General features: G+C 57.1%; 1 non-coding gene across 1 annotated transcript; it reads left to right on the forward strand.

Moving 5' to 3' along the window:
• Window positions 1-6,473: 6,473 nt before the first annotated feature.
• LOC122901375 lies at window positions 6,474-6,656 on the forward strand. The gene has a single exon (XR_006383465.1). It is a non-coding gene; the product is annotated as a U2 spliceosomal RNA (small nuclear RNA).
• The last annotated feature ends 1,964 nt before the right edge of the window (window positions 6,657-8,620 follow it).

Here is an 8,620-nt window from a genome sequence, read left to right on the forward strand (position 1 = left end):
TTTCCTGCCTGCACTGCAGCCACTCGAGGGACAGACAGGCTCTACTTCCTACCTCTATAGCCAAGGCCATGGGAATGAGAAAAGAAGTCAAGGAGGTCCAGGTGAGAGGCTCAAGGGACCGTGTCGGAACCCTAGCAGGGGGACTGTCTGCCTCTGAGGGCTCTCTCTGCCTGGGGGAGCTGTAAGGTTCTCCTGGAATCCCGGGCGCACTTGCTGTCTCCTCCATCCGCTGAAGGTGGCTGTCTTCCCTGGCACGTGTCCCTCCCACTCGACGCCCCGGGTACAATGGGCTGTGACGCGCCATCTCTCCCAGCTGACCAGGAGCCCCTCCAAGTGGTGCCTCCTCCCTCCCACCATGTCCTAAGCCGGTCCCAGGCTCGGACCCATAGGCCATGTATGCACATACCCGCACCCGGCCCCACAGATGGTGAGCACAGTGCAGAACTGTGAGAGAGGTTATTTTTGAAACTTATTTGCAAGGTAGATTTCTTGTAAATGCAGAAAAGCAAAGCCAATTCTGTGGATTTTTTAAAGGGAACACACACAGCGTGGATGTTCTCTGAGGGCACGTTTGCAGCATCATTTCCTTTACCTCGTGGCAGAGTTCAGGACTCTGCAGTCGCCCCAACCATCAGCAGCTCTAGGAAGCTTCCACCGGGCAGCTGTGGGGCAGGAGGCGGAGCAGGGTGGGGCTGCCACAAGGAGGCATGGGTGGCTCTAGCATTCAGCACGATGACAAGGATAGGCTCAGGGCCCGGGCAGAGTCCGATTCTCGGACTGGGCATCCCATCATGGGAAGGGATGTTCATCTACCTCGGGACCAACAAACTCTGGCACTGTGTCCTCTAATATCCATTGCTCCTTCCCTGGGATCCCCATCTTCATGAGAAGGGCCACCCCCACTTCCAACACACAGCCTGGAAGAGGGGAGAGTGCCGTCCACACTGCTCCCCTCCCCCCATTGCCCCTCTTCTGTCTCCTGGTCCTGGGATTCCACCCTCTTGGGCTTCTCCCTTCTATCCCCGACTACCCGTCCAGTCTCCCACATCTAACCTCTCCTGCCCCAGACGGTCTCTACATGTCAACTGGAAAGGCTTGCCTGAAGCACAGTGTATCTGGCATGCTCTCCCTCACGAACCTTCCATGGCTCCCATTGCCTACAAAATCAAGCTCCCACTCTTAGGGGTCCTGTCGGATCCGACTCCACTGCTCCTCCAGGGCCTCAGACACTTTGCCTGGCCTTCAGCTCTCATGCTTTCCTAGTGGGGCTCCCTCCCTAAGAGGCCCCCCTTCCCCCTTAGCAACTCTGAAATGTCCTCTTCCTGGCTATATCCTCCATGAATCTTTCCCTGGTCCCGATGAGACCGTCTCTGGATCCCCCACATCTTTCCCAGGGCCCTGAAGTTACTCATCCACTTTGGGTCACAGTCTCTAATGTTTGCTGTCCCCTCTGACCCTTGTGAATCCCAAAAGAAGGGGGCTTTTGGTCTTCATCTCTGAAGCCCCCCTTGATCTGTTGAGGTGATGCTAGCTACCATCATAGACGAAGCAGGAGCCTCACTGGGCTGACACAGTGACCCCTGAGGCCTCACGTCACTCATGTCACATCCGTGGTCGATGTTCCTGGCTGCGCAGCCTCCTACAGGCTCACTCAAGGCCCTGGGCTCCCTCCGGCCTATGCCCCCCCCCACTCCCCGCAGTCCTTGGAGCCCTCTCTACAGAGATGGCATGTCCAGTTTTCAGGGTTTGTTTTTATTATGGTAAAAAAAAAAAATACACAACATAAAATTTACCATGGTAACCACATTTAAGTGTACAGAACAGCAGAATTAATTACATGCACATTGTTGTGTAATGAATCTTGAGAACTTCTCATCTTGCACAACCGACCTTCGTCCACTGAACAACTCCCTCTTCCCCCTCCTTGCACACCCATTTTCGACCACAGCAGCTAGGACGGGTGTCACATCCCCTCACGTTCTATTACCAAGAACTCCCCACATGGCCACACCCTGGGGGGCAGAAGCCTGCAGAGGGGGAAAGACAAGGCCTCAGCAAAGGCAAGGGCACTAGGCGGGAAAGGAAAGACAGGCTTCGGGGAAGGAAGGAGGAAAGGCTCACGCCAGTGTTTCCCAAGCACCCATTGTGCGTGAAGCACTGAGCTGGGCACAGCCACAGCCCAGTGCTGAGCTGTCCCATGGGAACGGCCCCAACGTGACGCCAGGCAGACCTGGTCCAGTCCTGGTTTCTGGACCCGGAAAGTTCTGGAAAGTTCATGAACTTTCCCGGACTCACAAGACCCCCTCCATGAACTGAGAGGGAGCCCACGTCTAGGAAGGGGCGATCCCGTGAGATGAGGTGAGCAGAGGGCCTGGCACACAGCAGGTGCTCAAGGGCGGGCCTCACTGTCACTGTTCACCTTCCACAATCCTACAGCAGGAAAACCCAGTCTCCAGCCCCCTGGGCTGCTGACGCTGTTGATACGTGACGGGACCCGATTCGCACGCCACCGTGATGGCAGCCACCCCCCACCCCACCCCACCCCCGCCGGGGTATCCCTGGGTCATGCTCTGACCTCCTGGCCCAGGCCTGAGGCCGATCGGGGAGCCGGGGGCCCCTCTCAGACCCCATAACCTCCCTCCACTGAACTCTTGCCCAGAAAGCCCTATGGTATCTGCCAGATGCCGCCCACTCCGTCCACACCGTTTACAAAGAGCTTCCCCTGACAATCCCCAAGAAAAATACTGCAGAGCCCAAGCCAAGGTCTGCTGACGTCTCTGCCTGGGAGGGAGTCCCTGCTTTCTGCTGTGGATCCTGTCCGGGATGGATTGGTCCTGGGCCCCCTCCGGGTGTGCTCACGGCCTTCCAGGGCACCCCCCCCCCGCAGGTGCAGCCCTCCCCCCTCTCCTCTTCAACACCTCACCTGCGGGCGGCTGCAGCCCACAAGCCCACCAAGGGGTGCTCAGAAGCACCACGCCAGAAGAAAGCAAATCCGAGCTTGTGTCCCTGAAGGCCAGCCACGCGCCTGGGGGCAGATTCCCCAGGAAGCAGCACGTGCCTCGCGGGGCTGACAGGGAGCAGGGCGGGCAGAGCCAGTGTCAGACCCCACGGGACAGGGGACAGGCTCGGAGGTGTCCTCCAGCTCCCGCGGTCCCTGCTGGCCGCTCCCTAAACTGTGATGCTCCAGGAGACATTCACGCCTCCTCCCCTCTACTGAGCACAGTCCTTCAGCTTCGGAGAAATGCAGAGGCGGACGAAATGTAAAAACCACCCCTTCCTGCTTGGAGAAAGGCCTGGGTGCCTTGGAACGTTCTTACCTCACTGGCATGAGGCAGCTTATCGCGGAGAAATATTGATCTGTGGTGAGTTTCTGACACTCCGGAGCTTGCTTTCATGTTTGGGGGCCGGGGACATGGAGAAGGCCCCTGCCCACAGCTCTGCCGGCCGAGCCGCGTCTGTGTCTTTTGATCCTCGGCCAGCGAGGCTGCGAGGCCGCAGGAACCGTGGGCAGGAGGCCAGGCCGCCCGGGTGCCCCGGGCCCGCATACCAGCTTCCGAGCCTGCGGCTTGTGATGTCTGATGTATGGCCGTCCTTCCCCTCTGCCGAGGTGCTCAGCAGAATGGAGGCGAGTTCAGTCGCCCAGGGTCAGGAAGCAAAGCAACCTCATTGTTCTTCGTCTGCACCTGGGGCCCCCAGCAGGAGCCCCCCCGCCCCAGCCGCCCCTCTAACCCCCGTGCGTGGCCTCTCCCTCACCCCCCACACCATCCTGGAAAGAGGCAGGACGCCTGTCATCCTTGGGTTCTCAAATGTAAACAAACCCCAGCAAACCCTGATTCCGCTGCCTTCCTTCTTCTAGACCTGCCATGTATTTTCCAGGGCCGGGCCCTGTCCAGAGGCGGCAGGTGCTCTGGCCTCAGTGGCCTCCTGGACACACCTGGGGCTCAGTCCCAGAGTCATCGTCCCCTTGGTTCCCTGGCCCTGCTGGCCCAGGCCCCACAGCAAAAGTACCCCTTTCCCCCGACAGCGGCAGGCTCACCTCCAGGCCCAAGGCCATCAGCACCAGGAGAGGGATCAGCAGCCATGACCATGCAGAGGGGAAGGATCCAAATTCCATCACCTGGGATGGGGAGGAGGTCCAGGACCTCAGAGCAGAGCGCGATATGCTGGGCTCCTCAGTGTTCCCAGAGATCCTTGCCTCCAGGGCTAGCCTTTGCTGTTCCCTCTACCTCAGACACCCTTCCCCACCTAATTCACACCATTCATTCCCTTTGCTCTTTCAGGTCTCAGTCTGCTTCCTCCAGGCAGCCCTCTATGACCACACTAGACTCACACAGATGTCCCTCCTCCCGCTCCCTCAGCTCCCAGCACTCCCCACCCCCATGCTGCCCCTACCACTCTGGGAGGGAAGATCCCATTGTTGGTCTGGCTGTCTCCTTCTGCAGGCTGTGAGCTCCTTAGAGCCCTTTGTCAGCTTTTCAGGATCCCTGACACAGCATCTCATGAATATCTGCTGCCTGAAGGAAAAGGCAAAAATAATTGAGTGAATGAATGAATGTTGGACTTGACGGTTCTTCCCAGGGACCTATGCTGACCCAAACCAGAAGTGGGCAACCCATGTGGCCTGGACAAGCTCTCTCCTGCCCTAGGTGCCCTGACTGTGAGGGGCCCACGTCAGCCTCACTCCCGAGCTTCTGGACCTGGGGGCCAATACCCATCAGCCTTCTTGGAACTCAAGCCCTCCACAACCAGCTGGCCCTACCCATGGCTGGCCCTTGTTTGGGCCAGGCCCTCCTACCACAGGAGTTGACGGAGTGCCTGTCCTGCTGCTCCCCATGGTGGAGGGGATGGCTGACCACCTTCACACTCACTGGGCTGCCAGCAGCTGGCTTCCCACCACTGGATTCCCAGTGGCAGATACTGTAGGGCTTTCTGGGCAAGAGGATCCACAAGCCCCATCTGAGACCCTGGCTCCAACAATAGAATGAATGCTGATAGACCCTGGGGCCCCATGCCCCACCCCCTAGCTGTACCTCCAGCCTGGGTTCCAAGAATCAGTTCGCTCAAACCTAGGCATCATTTCTCAGACCTTGGCGCTCCAAGGTCCCATCCTCAGGGCACTGTGCTTCTCGCTGCACTCACTCTTCTCAGTTTCCCCTTCCCATCTGTCCCCTTTGGGTGTAAAGACTTCCATACTCACCCCATCTAGTATGAAGACCTCCATGTTCTCCCCATCTGGTGTGAAGACTCCATGCTCTCCCCATCTGGTGTGGAGACTTCCATGCTCTCCCCATCTGGTATGAAGACCTCCAGGCTCTCCCCATCTGATATGAAGACCTCCATGCTCTCCCCATCTGGTATGAAGACTTCCAGGCTCTCCCCATCTGGTGTGAAGACTTCCAGGCTCTCCCTTTCCAGAGTGCATTCTCAACACTCCACCTCATTCAAAGTCTTTTACCACCTCTTTGACTGTCAAATGTCTACAGATCCTTCAAGAACATTCTCCAAACTTCTCCCTTATTGAATCATTCCTGATCACTCTTATCAGAATGAGTTTCTCCCTGGTCTGGACTCCATCTACTCATTCAAGCACTTCCCACAGGGGTATCATCTCTTTCTTCCTTGTCTTCTATGGAAGGAAGCAAAATCTTCTCTATCAGTATCCCCTCACCCTCACCTGGCCAAGAGCATCACATGACTTGGGGCTTCTCTCAGCTGGTCTGCCCACTGAGCTGGACCTTTCTGCCCAGGTCATTTCCTACTCTTGGCACCAGGTTTTCCTCTACTCAGCTCAAGAGACCAGGGACAGCCCACTGGGCTGCCATCTTCTTTTTTGGATTTTGGTTTGGCCCCATTTTAACCACATCCCCGTTCTATACTCTGCAGATTCCCCACCTGGTGTACCGTTTGTCTTCAGACTTCCTGTCCTCTCCAGGGCCCTAGATTTCTGCCCATCAGGGGGAGAACGAGCCTTCCAGATGGGACAGATGCCCACTGTTTCCTGGAAAATGTCTTTTGCTCACACTTCCTTCCCCACCCCTTACCAATGGATCCCTGTGGATAAAGATATTGTGCTCCTCTTTGTTGCCAAATCATATCCCGTTGTATGAACAGACCACTTGGTATTTACCCATCATCAGCCGAGCAGTGTGGGGTTGTTCCTACATCCAGCTCTTGGGACTAACGCTGCTGTGAACGTCTGGTGGCAAGTCTTCGTGTGGACACGTGCTCTCGGTTTTCTCAGATCCACACGTGGCTGCGGAACGGTGGGTCCTCACCCTCTGTGCTCAGTTGTTTGAGGAACTGCCACACTGAGGCCTTCTCTCCCCTCTGCTGTACTTGAACCCGGGAGGATACGCACTGCTGGAGGCCACCTTTTCTCAAGGGAGAGCGTGGGGAGGAAATGGCGAGAGGGAAAAATCACTTCCTGATGAGGTCGGATCAACGAGTCCGTGGACACTCCAGTTACGTAAGTCATCGCTTCTCGGCCTTTTGGCTAAGATCAAGTGTAGTATCTGTTCTTATCAGTTACGTAAGTCACTGCAGTTACGTAAGTCACTCATTTGTTTCTTCTGTGCTCATTCATTTTACGGACACCGGTTTGAGCTGAGGTTTTCGGTACTTGCCATGAAAACTCTTCACTGTCAGCCTCACTCTTTGCGCTGATTCCCAGGTCTGGAGGCATTCTCATGCTGGCTGGAATCCCAAACAGAACTCGCAGGCAGCACCCAACCTCTGCGGGCAGCTGAGGCTCCCAGGACGCAGGGGCGTCATGGGGCTGGTGTGGGGCGGTGGGCAGTTGGGTGCCGCCCTTCCCAGCACTAGCAGCTGAACCGACCTCGTGGGCCTGTTACCCTCCACACCACTCACCCTTTTACCACTCACCTCTCCTCTGTCCCTGTGGGGCTCCCTGCCATTCACGGACCCGGCCCATCGCTTGCTCACACGCTCCAGCCCAAAGCCAGTGGCCCAGGCCTGCCCACAAGGCCATCTCTGTAGAGCCCCGGGGCCCTTGGGGGACTCTCTGATTCTGACCAGATGGAATTCACAGATTCCAAAACTACAAAATGCAGTCTGCTAGAAGACTATTGAAAATAATCCAGTGTGAGAGGCAACAGTAGCCAACATTCAGGGGTTGCCTTGGCCACCGTTTTCCTCTGTCCTTATACACACAACCAGGCTGAGCGGCCAGGAGACACACAGGCAGAGCCTTGCCAAGGGGGAACTTGTCCTTCACTTGAAGTGACTCCCCAGGCTCAGGAAGGCAGGACGGCTCCTGCCCAGGATTTAGGCTGGAAATGTTCGAGCAGGTCCTCACTGGCCGGGTCTCCGGGCCCTGCCTGCAGGCATGGAAGGTCAGAGCAGAGGAGTACGAACCCACATAAGAAGGGCACAGTGACACCTCTGAAGGGGGGGTGCGGAGTTAGGCTGCATTTTCTCTGCAGATCAGTGAGCCTGTGAGGAAGAGTGGGCAGGTGCACCTCGTCTGTTGGAAAACCCAAGGGTACAGACTCTACCCATTTGGGGCACCCACAGCACATTGGGAGAGTCACATTGGGGCTGAGAATTTGCCAGCGCACTTCATTTCGTGCTCCCAGCGTGCGATCAGCATTGGCAAATGTTGCCTTAGGTGAATTAAACGTATTAATTAATAAGACGTGCCCGAGGGCGTGCCAGCTTCCTGTCCTCGTGTAGGTATTTCCCCGGGACCTGAGTGAGGGAGCTCTGCCAGCCCCCAGGTCCATTCCATAAAACTAATCACCCTGAAGACACATCACATAAGGCTCTGACCCAGTGCTGGATATTCCAGCTCCTTGGGGACAGGGACGAGGTCCCACTCACCTCCAGCTTCCCAGGATTTCCTCAGCCAGGCTCGCAGTCAGGCACCAGAAACCCCCCCCACCACACACACTCTGGGGAGTAAGAGCTGGTTCCCTTCACTATGCCCCCGGATGTGTGGAGGGAAGGCTCCTACCCACAAGAGACTTCCTCGCACCCTGTCCAGCACACACAGCAATGCAGAGACTGAGGCCAAATGATCCTTTCATTCTCCCCCAGAATATCCCATCAGACCAAGTGAACCCACCTTGAGTGGGCTGAAGGGCGTCCCTCTCTTCCTCCTCCCCACCATGGTCCTGTCCTTCTCCTGACTCCTCTGCTGTCCCTAAGCATCCCACTTGTTCCTCACCCCCGGCTCACGTCCATCTCTTGGTCCTACTGGGCTTGCCGCCCCCCCATGAGTGGAAGAGCAGGGGGCAAGCTGGTCCTGACAGATGGGGGAGGGGACTCATCCAGCTCCAGTGTCAGGAAGAAGTCTCCGCCTGGCACACCTCCCTTGTCCCGTCCACTCTGCCCACCCTTACTCTGCAACGGTGCCATGAGCCTCGTCTCTCCGCTCTACCCTCCTCTTCGCCCCTCATGCAAAACCCTAGTGCTTGGGAGGCCTGGAGGTGGCACACAGGTGTGCTGGACACTTGTCACTGCGCAGGTTCATTTCTCCCGCAAACGACTCTCAAGCACTTCCTCTGGGCACCGGGCGGGCTGCTGCAGGGCAACGAGACGAGTCCCACAGGCCCTTCCCACCTCCAGAAGCCTCCAGCCCCGGATCAGGTGCCATGTATGT

Source organism: Neovison vison, chromosome 2 (genome assembly GCF_020171115.1).
Source record: "Neovison vison isolate M4711 chromosome 2, ASM_NN_V1, whole genome shotgun sequence".
NCBI classification, from domain to species: domain Eukaryota; kingdom Metazoa; phylum Chordata; class Mammalia; order Carnivora; family Mustelidae; genus Neogale; species Neogale vison.